The sequence below is a fragment of the Epinephelus moara genome, chromosome 18 (genome assembly GCF_006386435.1).
Source record: "Epinephelus moara isolate mb chromosome 18, YSFRI_EMoa_1.0, whole genome shotgun sequence".
Taxonomy (NCBI): Eukaryota; Metazoa; Chordata; class Actinopteri; order Perciformes; family Serranidae; genus Epinephelus; species Epinephelus moara.
Window position 1 is genome coordinate 33,004,124 of NC_065523.1, and position 12,591 is coordinate 33,016,714.

General features: G+C 37.4%; 2 protein-coding genes and 1 long non-coding RNA gene across 6 annotated transcripts in view; 2 read left to right on the forward strand and 1 right to left on the reverse strand.

Moving 5' to 3' along the window:
• Nucleotides 1–12,591, reverse strand: part of LOC126405950 (uncharacterized) — a 55,026-nt gene that overhangs the window by 24,330 nt on the left and 18,105 nt on the right. The window contains exon 2 of the long non-coding RNA XR_007571618.1: nucleotides 5,458–5,672. This is a non-coding gene — a long non-coding RNA (uncharacterized LOC126405950). The remainder of the gene's footprint in view (nucleotides 1–5,457; nucleotides 5,673–12,591) is intronic.
• Nucleotides 1–12,591, forward strand: part of LOC126405922 (interferon-induced very large GTPase 1-like) — a 127,319-nt gene that overhangs the window by 10,885 nt on the left and 103,843 nt on the right. The window lies entirely within an intron of this gene.
• The window catches only part of LOC126405919 (interferon-induced very large GTPase 1-like), a 160,475-nt gene that overhangs the window by 4,931 nt on the left and 142,953 nt on the right, over nucleotides 1–12,591 (forward strand). The gene's annotated exons all lie outside the window — the stretch shown is intronic.

The window sequence follows — 12,591 nt, forward strand, 5'->3', positions numbered from 1 at the left end:
AATCCTGCCCTAATTGTCCCAAAAATTACACTAGAGCAGAGTCTGGAGTAGTTATTGCCTGATAAAACATTAAAAACTGATCATGGTGGTTGAGTCGTCCTGCAGCTCCCACCGGCTGCACATTGGCTGCAGCAGTTCCTACATGGATTATGGGTGTTGTAGTTTTTAAATTGTGTACAACAGTGGCGATGAAGTAGATGAAGAGAGCGCAAGCTGCAGCCGCGAGGACAGGGAAAGCGCAGGCAGCCACTTGGAGTGATTTGCACGTTGCAGTGCAGCCTCTTGTTCTGACTGTTCAAAACTGTTGTACAAACTTTTATTTTTTATTGACTTTAAAGGACAAGTGCACACACATTGATCACTTCCATAAAATAAAACGAGAAATTGGAAAAGGAAAAGATTGAAAAAATTGTTAAAATTAAATTTGGGAACTGATCACAGATGTATTGTCTCTGTGTTTTTACATCTATTGTTGCTTTAATTTGCAGCTATGCTTTTAATGAAGCTTACATGTCATGACAGTCAAGCCCCCCCCGTCCCGATTTACACCCATTCTCATCTGGTCACCCTAGGTGCAAACATGATTCTGTTTAGTATGAGAAATACACTCTCAGATCCTCCGAACATTGTCTCTATAACTGTCCTGCCATCGAGGCTGGTGGGTAAGGTAGATCGTGCCTTTGCAAAGCTCTGGAATAGCCTTCCCCTCTCAATCAAATGCTCCCCCTCCATTGACACTTTTAAGACAAATCTGAAAACATACATGTTGTCAATGGCCTTTGGTTGTCTGTAGTGATTTTAATATTATAATCTTTCACATTTGTAATTGTTCTTACCAGTTTTATTCTGTTGTTTCTTTGTGTGCATTTTATATTGCTATGTATTTGTGTGTCATTCTTTTATTTTGTACAGCACTTTGGTCAGCTGTAGTTGTTTATAAATGTGCTATATAAATAAACTTGATTTGATTTTTGATTTGATTTGAACCTCCTGGTTGGACACTTGGATGAATTGGTAACACTTTTGCAGAGAAGTTTAATATCTACTCACTAAAACACAAACATGTTTGCATCTAGTTGTGTATATTATCTACCCTTACTTTTTTTTGGTTTAGTTGTACTCTGAATTGGACTACCACAGTGTGTGGTTGACCTTCACATTCTTCATCTCAATGGTTCATGACCAGATAAGCTAAAGGTTTTCTAAAATCACCTATTTTCTTAGTGTGATCCAGTGAGTGGTGCTAAACAATCAGACAAGGACAGTGACAACACAAGAGTGGGAGGAGACTCTGAAATCACTCCTGTAATACCATCTACAAACAACGAGAAAGGTGCATTTTAAAGAAAACTTTCATTGTATGGCAACATAGATTTCAACTGTAAAATGATATTTCAATTTTATTGGTATAAATAAAGTAGGGAAATTATTAATTTGTAATATTTTTTGGCTTCGACCCTTCAACAGGAGAGACTGATGAAGTTAAAGAGGTCAACAATGAAAGCAGCAGTAACATGACTAAGCGTTCTATGGAGGAGAGTGATGCAGTGAAGGACACAAGTCCATCATCTCAGACTGTTTCAGCAGAGACCAAAGAAGGTAAGAATTACTGAAAGTTCTTTCTTTTCTTATTTCATTTTTGCAAAATCTGCTTAATTATGATCAAATAACAATATGTATATTTGGTGTAGAGGAGATACATCATTTTAAGAATGCACTTTTCAAAGATGCAAACAACCTTTGCAAATAAATCTTATTAACCTGGAATGGTCAAATGACCGAAACAGTTTATTTTGTTTGATCATACAATCTGCTTGTTGTCACATTACTCTGCAGTAGTGGAGCAGGAGGAGAGTGCAGCTAAAACAGAGGTAAAGGTGAGATTTTTTTTGGTCCTCAGTAGTAATTGCTATAAACCAGTGTTACTCTTTTAATACTACCTAGGTTAAGTTTAAGCTGGAGACCTTTTACGTTTAGATAAGAGTTTGAATCCATGAACCTCCTGTTTGGACACATAGATGAGTTGAAATGCTTACAGAAAAGTTTACTTTCTTCTCATTAAAATATAAACCTGCTTGAGTTTAGCTGTGCTTGTTCTTATTTTCAGTGGTTTTCATTCGGTGAACTGATGTTTAATAAAATCACTTGTTTCCTTAGTGTGATCCAATGAAAGAACTTGGTGATGATAAACACTCAAAGAATCATGACCACGCATCAGTAGGAGAACGTGAAATCAAGCCTGTACAATCGGCAACCACTGAGAAAGGTAACATTTTCATGAATTCTATAATAACATGCAAAAGTCAGAAATACAGCTCATTAAGTTTTAATATTCAATATAGATTACAATTAGCATTTTATTTATTTATATATTTATATATATATATATATATATAGAGAGAGAGAGAGAGAGAGAGAGAGAGAGAGAGAGAGAGAGAGACAGAGAGACAGAGAGATAGATAGATATGTGTGTGTATGTGATGTGTGTGTGTGTGTGTGTGTGTGTGTGTGAGCGTGTGCGTGCATCGGTATAAAAGTATATTGCTCTGACCTTCATGTAATATGTTCATTATTCTTCTGCAGGTACCTTAGATATGGATATGAGTGGAAACAAGAATAAGGTAAAAAAAAAAAAAAGTCCATATTTAATTCATTAGATGTTCAGGACAATCTAATTTATATCTCATATGGCATTTCAATTTTCTAAATACAGGACATATTTATTTATTTATTTACAGCAGTCAGTGAAGAGTTCTGAAGAGATCAACAGGAAGGAACAATATCAAAGAGAAACCGAAACACTGCTTGGCAGACTTCACCTTCAAGACAAACATCAACAGAAGTTGTCACCAGCAGATTTTGTTAAAGTAGGTCCACCTGTGAAACAGGACCATGAAACATCTGAGAAGGAACTCGCACATACTTTTCTTCAGAGGTTGATGATGTTAGACTACAGAGCCAGATATATTCCTGTAAGACACGATAGTGATGAGGTGACCCATTCAAAGTCTGTTCTAGCATTGGACACTGTTGATACAGACGATGATGACTTAAGTGATTTTTATAGCACCACTGCAGACTTTGATCAATCAAAACAGACTGACGTGCATCCAATGGACGTTCAAATGGCAGTATTTCACTGCTCAGACAGCTTTTTGAAGCAGAACATGATTACAAAGCTATCACAATGTCAGTATGCCTTACCTTTGCTTGTTCCTGACCCAGTCACAATGGATATTGAATGTCCTCTGTGGACTTTCAGACAAATAAGAAAAACATGGAAGGTAACTGAAATCAAAGATAATTCAAACATTGTCACCATGAAGAGTATGCCCATCTGCAAAGCTGAGACACCCATGGTGTCATTTCTCCGCCTGGGTTCACTATCTCTGTCTAAGTCACAGCTGATTAACACTTTGATCAATGACCGTCACAGCACCTTCTTCCACAGAAACTGCCCAGGTAGCACCAAGTCTCGCCATCTGATGGATGGTGTGGCAGAGATTGCCTGGTACTGCCCTGCTGGAAAACCCAATGATGCCTTCACTGACTGCATTGCCTTCTGTAATCTTCATGGTGATGCCCAGTTAATTGAAAAACAGCGTGACATAATGACTGAGAAATCTTCAATCAATGTGGTTCTTGTACCAACTCTGGGAAAAGGTGACAAAGGTTCTGCAGTTATGTCAGTCCTTCTTAAGTCTCCGACGCCCCTCATATGTCTCACTGCTGATAGTGAATGTGATGCTGTTGAGAAAATAAAGGGAAAATACATAATGGGTCTCAGGGACAGAAGCCAGTCAGATGTGTCTGAAGAACTGAAAAAAATCATTGGAAGAATTTTGTCAGGACAACATGCATCCTTCCGGCTTGAAACCATGGCTGAAGTCTCTGAAATCAGAGTGGATGAAGACGACAATGTCTGCCAAAAAGGAAAATCTGCTGCAATGAAAATTGTGAACTTGCTTCAGGGGATGGATGTGTCAAAGATCAAAGATACATTTCTCCCTTGTCAAGGCCAACTATGGCACAAGTGGTGCAGAATAAACAAAGAACTTTATCACCTCAAAGGACACATTGAGAAAGAGAAATGTAAAAAGCAACAGGAACTGATGCAGATACGACAAAAACAATGCACCACTTCCTGTACTGAAGTAATGAAGTTGTTCATTAAAAGCCTCTCATCTTTGCCATCAAAGGAGAAAGAGTATTTCCTGAAGTGGACTCAGATCTTAGCAGATGCCCTCTCCACAGATGATCTGTGTTTAATTTTACAGAGCTATGATGAAAAGTGGTCTGAGGTCTTAGCTTTGAAGGAGAAACATGACAAATCTGATCTGTTAAAAAGAAAGCAAACTGAGCTTGAACAAATATCAACAAAACTACAGTCTGCCACTTTCGGTTTGGAGCACATCTTTAGAGAAATGGGACAGATCTATGAAGCCTATGCATCTCTGCAGAAACAAACAAAGATGAGAAAAACTGACTGGTCTAAATACCCTGAGCTGGCTGCAGAGCTGATGATATCAGGACACCCAATGGAGCTGATGGATGGTGATGCAGGTCATGTGCCTTTAACGTGGATCTCTAGTCTTTTAGATGAAGTCATCAAGAAACTGGGCGACAAGAGAGTTTTTGTTTTGTCAGTGCTGGGTGTACAAAGCAGTGGAAAATCAACAATGCTGAATGCCATGTTTGGGTTACAGTTTGCAGTGAGTGCTGGCAGGTGCACCAAGGGTGCCTTCATGCAGCTGGTCAAAGTTTCAGATGAGATCAAGAAAGACTTTGAGTTTGACTACATTCTAGTGGTGGACACTGAAGGACTGCGCGCTCTTGAGTTGGAGGGTAACAGCACTCTTCACCACGACAATGAACTGGCAACGTTTGTTGTTGGTCTGGGAAACATGACACTGATCAACATCTTTGGAGAGAATCCAGCTGAGATGCAAGATGTTCTGCAGATTGTTGTTCAGGCTTTCATGAGGATGAAAAACGTTAAACTTTCTCCAAGTTGTGTGTTTGTTCACCAGAATGTTACAGATATTACAGCTGCAGAGAAAAACATGCATGGAAAAAGACAGCTGCAAGAAAAACTGGANGATGAAAAACGTTAAACTTTCTCCAAGTTGTGTGTTTGTTCACCAGAATGTTACAGATATTACAGCTGCAGAGAAAAACATGCATGGAAAAAGACAGCTGCAAGAAAAACTGGACAAGATGGCCCAACTAGCAGCCAAAGAGGAGGTTTGTAATGCTGAGTGCTTCCGTGACATCATTGCATTTGATGTGCAGAAAGATGTGAAATACTTTGCCCAACTATGGGAGGGAAGTCCACCTATGGCTCCTCCAAATCCAGGTTACAGTGAGAGCGTCCAAGAGCTGAAGAAGTTCATCCTCTCTAAAGCTTCACAGTCAGCTGGAATTTTTCTCTCACAGTTCAAAAGCATAATTCAGGACCTGTGGAATGCCCTGATGAATGAAAACTTTGTTTTCAGTTTCAAAAACACACTTGAGATTGCAGTTTACAGAAAACTTGAGGTCCAGTATGGGAACTGGACCTGGGCCCTGAGGAGCAACATGTTGACCATTGAGAATGTGCTTTACACCAGAATTGAAAACGGAAAACATGACAAGGTTGAGCTCAGTTATCTACATGAGGAAATGAAGATAACCTATGAAAAAATCAAAAAAGAAATGACAACATACTTTGATGACAACAGAGACAAAGAGATATTGGTTCAGTGGCGAGGACGATTAGAAAAGAAAATCGAGGAGTTTCATGATGACCAAGTGAGAGGAGTCAAAAGAAAACTGGATGAAGTAATTGAGCAGAAAAATGCTTGTAAAAAGCTTGATGATAAGAAGACAGAGTTTGAGAACAAACTGCTAGAAAATAGCAAAAAGCTTGCTCATCAGTTAAAGGACAAGGCAAAAGATGAAGAGGAACTTAAAAAACAGTTCAACTCTGTTTGGAGTGGTTGGGTTCGTGAGGTAACTGCAGGTACAAAACCTATTGAGGACATCAACTATGAAGGAGATCTGAGTATTATCCTTCAGGAGCTTGGTTTTGAATGGTCTCTTATAGCTCAATGTGAAAGCAGTGGCAGCTACAAAAGAATATCAGAGGTTGGTAATTATGTCCATTATGTAGCTCTCAGCAAGGACCGAGACCTGTGTAACACAGGCCAACATAAAAATGAGAGGAAAAAGGACACAACAGGACAAAGAAATCGTTCTAGTCCTGCAAACACATTCTTTGAATTTGTTTCAGAAACAACTACAAAAGCAGGATATTACCTTAAGGGATATTTCCAGTATGAAGAACAGGAACTGATCAGATCCTTCATTGACAGTATTGAAAAACAGTCCCTTGATGCAATCAAGAGCAAACCTGTCGCCTCAACAGGATACAGTCCAAATTACTTGCACGAAGTGGCCAACAGTGTCAAGGAAAAGGTGGCAGAATTTGAATCAAACAGGAAATATGCCCTGAAGAAGGAGTTTACAGTTGATCTTTTACTGTATGTGTTTGACAAGGCAGGGAGATGGCTTTCAGAGTCCCACAAGGAATTCAAAAGAAACAACGATGCACTCACTTATGTAGAAAGCAAGAAAATGCAATATTACAACATTTTCAGCAGCTTCTGCAGAGGAAGCTCATCTGCTGTTGTGTTTGGAGAACTGATCTGTGAGAAACTGAAGAGTTCCACTGTTGAAGCCGTCTATAACAAGACTGCTATTGATCTTGCTGGAGAGATGAAGTGCAGTTTCCCAGCATTCAGTGGGAACAGGTTGAACTTGGAGAAACACTTGCTGAAGTCACTGGCTGAGAAAGAGGACTTTGATGATTTTATCACCTACATCCGACACCCAAGGAAGCAAGCAGAGACTTTTATAAAAGAGCAAGTACAAAAATACATCTTCACAGAAAACAAAATTAAAGCACAAAATATACTCAAGAAAAATGCTGCAGACATCAACAACCTTATGAGTCGAGCTTTATTTACTGCAACAGAGAAAGTCAAAACCCAGAGAGGAGACTCAGACATGTGGTTAAAGGAATTTTCCAGTTTGCTAAAAGATGAGCTGACATTCAACACCTTTTGTTGTCAAAACTTCAGTGACATTAACAATTTTGACTTTCTTACAGAAGAGATAGAGAAAGGTCTTGAATCTGTCATGAAGGAAGTGGGCAGCATCTCACTGGATAAGATGGAGGAATTCAGGATGAAGCCTGATCAAATCCTCATCGATCAGCTGTGTAACTGCTGCTGGGCAAAGTGTCCATTCTGTGCAGCTGTTTGCACCAACACGCTGCAAAATCACAGTCCTGATGACCACAGTGTGCCTTTTCATCGATCTTGTGCAGTCAATGGTATACACTTCAGAAACTCAGTGGAAATGGTTGTTGAGTTCTGCACAACAAAAGTTGCAAGTAAGTCAAGCTTTTACCCTGATCCACATTCAGAAAAGCTTATTCCCTACAACGAGTACCGAACTGCTGGCCCATATTATGCCAACTGGAGAATCACCGCTGATCTGTCCAAGCTGAAATATTGGACATGGTTTGTGTGCAAATTTCAGGATAAACTGCAAGACCACTACAAGTTAAGCTTCAAGGGCAGTGAAAAAATTCTTTCAGAGTGGAAAGACCACAGTAAAGAAGAAGCTATTGAAAGTCTGGATGACATGTACAATCTGTGACTGAGCCAGAAACAACCAAACTCTACTCAGAGTAACAGAAGGCCAAAGTGTCTTTAACTGTTCAACAGAAATAGATTGATTGATTTAAGAATTGCAACAATTGCAATAATGACAATGAAGTCTTTTCCAAAATGATCGAAACAGCACCTGTTCATAATGTGATCAGTATGTATCTTAATGCTTTTTAATGTATAACAGTAGAAAGGATTCCTGGAAATGTCTTGAAGCAAATGAGAACACAATGTATGGTAAATTACAATTAAATGATGATTGTAAAAAGTATGAGACAGATCAGAATTAGTCATAGGTTTTTTTTCTTTTTTACATCAAAAATGTTTTTTTTTTTTAGTTATTATTTTCCATGATGATTAAGATGCATTTAACATGTATTTTGTTTTTACTATTTTTTACTTTTACATGAAAATCTCATCAAACAGACATGACATTACACTGATCTAATTGTATGCGTTTCTAGAAAAGAAAAAAAATGATCAGGGTGTAAATGTGCTATTAAGTGTGCTATGTGCTATAGAATTGTGAGAACTGATACGTAGGATGAGTCATAAGATGGATGTTCTGCTTGAACTAATGAAGTGCTGTTGATTATGAAAAAGGCATGAAACTTGTATTTAAGACTTGTCGAAACGGAAAAAAGGGAAACATTATTTTGTTTACCTTTCTCTATCTGTTGACCATCTGAAAATAATTTTTACACAAATATTTTCATATTCATATTTTTTTTAATTTTGTACTTTTCCTTAAAGTCATATGTTTGTTTGTTTTTTAAAGAATCAGATAAATGATGCTTTGTACTTTTTCAAGTATTCAGAGCATACAATTCTACACTTTTGATTTTTCTCTCTTTTTTTTGTTGTTATTTTTGTTTATTTTTTATATTTACCTTTGTTGTTCGCTTAATGTGGCTCCTGTCACTGATATATTGATATCCATAATTACTAACAGAAATATCAGCTTTTGTGAAAACAAAATTGAAATGTCTTTTTTTCTGTAATAAATAGACCATTAACACAATCATTTGAGTTCAAGCCTCTTTTGTTAATATCTGGTCAATTCAACCTGGTCTTTTCAAAAAGCTACTTAATAATTTGCTTTATAAGCAATCTGGAAATCCATCGGTAAAAAAATAAATACATTTTTTTTCTTCCTTTACGTCTCGAGGCACAGCCCGGAGTTTTTCAACTAACGGAAGTGCAGGGGCCTCACGCCCTTCACTTCTGGCGGTGCTCCCAGGGAATCGCAGTGTTGTTTACAAATACTTCGGGTAGAAAACCAGCAGAGTTTAGCTATATATCACATTTTTCACGTCACTATATCACCGTGTAGACTAATCTGATGTTTGTTAAGTCTATAAACACAATGATTGAACAAACGTTACTATTTCCGTGTGCACGTTTTGTAATTAACATGGTTATCGTAGATTAGCTGGGCTAACCGTTAGCTGTTAACGTTAGCTGTTAGCGGCGTCTATAATAACCATGGACTGTATAAAAATAAGGTAATAACTCAATAAACGGTCCGTGAATAAAATATTTTTTCCAGCGGATATCTTAGTTACAACATGATTGAGCTAGCAAAGCAGTTTTGTGTTGCTATGTGTGGTATTTATTCAGTTATGGGAAATCACTATGTCTAGAAAGCATCAGTGGCTGCAGCTGACAGTGACAGTTAGCAAAGCTAACATCAGGACGTCATCTGTATAAAGCCTCCTGTTGTCGGATTACGACATGAAATTACTCCAGTTAGCTAAATCATGTTGTAACTAAGACATCCGCTGGAAAAAAAAATAAAAATTTCCACGTTGACAAGACGGCATTTTGGGCAGAGCAGTCGCTATGGACGCGGAGCTTGCTGTTTCTGTAGGTACACATCTCCTGGGGACACCTGCACGTCTCCGCCGCGCCCCCTAAAGCGCAAAAAACCTTTGCAGATACACCTAATCTCGTCTCCGTGTGGACATGACCTTAGACCTGCCACAGATCAATCCAAGTACATTCTATTTTAATAACCCAAAATGGTATTAAAGTTGTCAAATACTTTGGATTGGATTTGGATTCTGGACATTTTAATCTTGTCTTTATCAAAGAATGAACATTTTAGTGTAGTTTAAGTCAATAAAAATACTTGACATTTTAGTAATCAAAAGATTTATTGGCAAAATTGTTTTACATCTAACATTTAAAACTGTAGTTTTAGTAAAGACCAAGAGTGAGCATTTTAATCAAACTTCTCATTTCAGGCTAAAAGAAGAAGACTAAATGACAGACTACATGCTTAAGGATGCAGCTTTGCAGAGAAGGTGTCTGGTCTGATGCTATTAATGTAAACGTGTTATAATTTGCATATTTAGCTTTGAACAGACATGACTCAGCAAATAAGGCCCTAGGATGACTTTGCAACAGACACCACTTATTCTAAAAGTCAACAACAATGACCAGATCTATCATTTTCAGGCCTTCATGATAATATTGTGCCTGATTGTGTTACAAAAAGTTATATTCATAAGTGTTATCATAGTCTGTATGCTACCTATCATAACTTCTTAAAGAATATATTTATAATGTTTTTGCACATAACACAAAACTAAAAAGGCAGCTAGCTACTGTCCAGAATATGGAGCAACAATGTCGATAATACCTGACTTCAAATGTGTGTATATTTAATCTTGTCCATGCTTCAGTACGGATATACATCACTAACACTCCAAAGTAAACAAACTTTTCTTAAAAAAGAGATCTTCCAGTTTAGTGGGGCTACTGAGTTTTAGGTTTTTCTTAACCTCCATATGCATTTTTGTCACAATTTTCTTTAATGTAATTACCTTTAAAGTTTTTAAGGTTATCTGTACAGCATACATACCCCTCTGTCCATAGATCTTTCATGTGTATGTTGAAACTGGTTTCTGTATTAGTGTATGTGACCCAGCTGCAGTGGTCATTTTTAATAGCCTATTGTATACTGAACATCTGCCAAAGACCTGCAGAACCTCAGCTGACATGGATGTCACCCAATTTTGCAACACAAAAAAAGGAGGAAATTTAAAACAAAAGAAGAGGAAGAACTTCAACTTTTTAAATGTCGACTCGCTCAATCTACTGAACATCTATTGTAAAAAAGAAAAGAACATCTAAATGTACTGTAACTGGTTTAGAAAGGTTGAATATGTTATTTGATTATTCTCCAATTCTCTCTTTGTAAAGTAAATCAAAAGATAAGCAAATGGTGTTGTGGTCAAAACTTTTGATATAAATCAACAAAATCACATTATTCTACAACATACTGTGAGCAAAATGAAAAACAAAGCGAAAAGAAAACAGCTTGGTGTATTATTGTAAAATAAAGAGGAACAACACCTAGATAAATAATTCCAATATGTTATTTCCATGGCCTAAGACAGTTCAATCTTCAATCTTAAAACCAGAAACCAGAGAAGTTAGTCTCAAACCTGTGATGTCATCAGTATAAAGTCTAGAGCTGCTCCATACACAATAAATATGAGCCTGATTTTGTGGACACACAGAATGTTTGTTTTCATTTTTATATCCAAATGAGCTTTACTCTATAGTGGCGTCCTCAGTTCTGAAACAGAAAATGTACCCATGCATTCAGAACATTCCCCTGGGTGCTTCTAGTGTCATAACATCTTTCCCTTTGCATTGTCTATGGAGCAGCTCCAGACTTTAAACACTATGACATCATGAATTTGAGTTTTAGCATTGTAGTATTTGAATTTGTAAGAGAGTTGTTCTTGTACTTAAATCTTTTGGACTGTTTCAGATCTTATGAATGACATGTATGAATTTTGTAAATGGGTATAGTTCCTCTTTAAAGGGAATATGCCAGGTTATTGTTCAAATAACTATTAGGCAATAAGAGAGAAAAAGAAAAAAGAAATAATAATACAGCAGGTTTAAACAAACACACAAAAAGAGAGAGAAGGAAATCATTGGTTGGTGTGGTTTCCTAAGGGAGGGATCAAGTATCTCTTTTTAAAAAAAATAAAATTATGAAGTTGTTGCATTCAGTTTGTTTAATCTGGCTATATTTACATGCTGTGTCGATACTGCCTTTACTGTAAACACTGTGTGTGGTCTGGCTGCTTACATGAAACATAAATTGAACTGAATAAAAATCTTGCTGACACCATATAATTGATTTGAATCATCCAGAAAATGAGCTTTGAAGATTTGCTTGATGCAAATGATCTGACTATATCAACTCGGCATGTGTACGGATCAACTCACCGGTGTGTAGAAAATGCACAGATGGTCAAATTAAGTACCATTATGCATTATGGCTGAAGATTTTTATCAATCACATAAAGAACTTTAAAAATTCTACAACATATTTTGGAAGACAGTGTTGGTAAGAATTAACCTTTATTCAGCCCAGTACAAAATCTGCCTCAAAGGTATTGAAGGTTTTTACTCTGAAGGGTACTTTGGTGGAAGCGTTCAGAGGGACGGGGAAAAAGAAGCATTGAAGAAGAAAATAAAAGCCTGCAAAAATATGTGTGGATTGTTTCCAAATAAACTTGTTTGTGGTTTACTGCATGACTGTTGATAGCCAATCACAGGCTGACACTGTGTTATTCACTCAGCAGAGTGTCTACTGGACAATAAAAAAAGGTCTTGATGAAATGTGGTTGTTGTGTCACTTTTTGCGCAGTGAGCCCTGTGGTGAGCATGTTGACAAAGGAAAGGCTCTTTTAGTATAATAAGCTGCCATTCTCTCAGATATTATGTAACCATCTCAATTCAAACGATGTTCAGACTGCGAAGGCCTTTGAGTATACTAAAAGGTTGTAGACTCAGCAGGTTTGAAACCTTTAAGAACTGACTCTTTGGCCACTTGGGGGCAGCAGATACC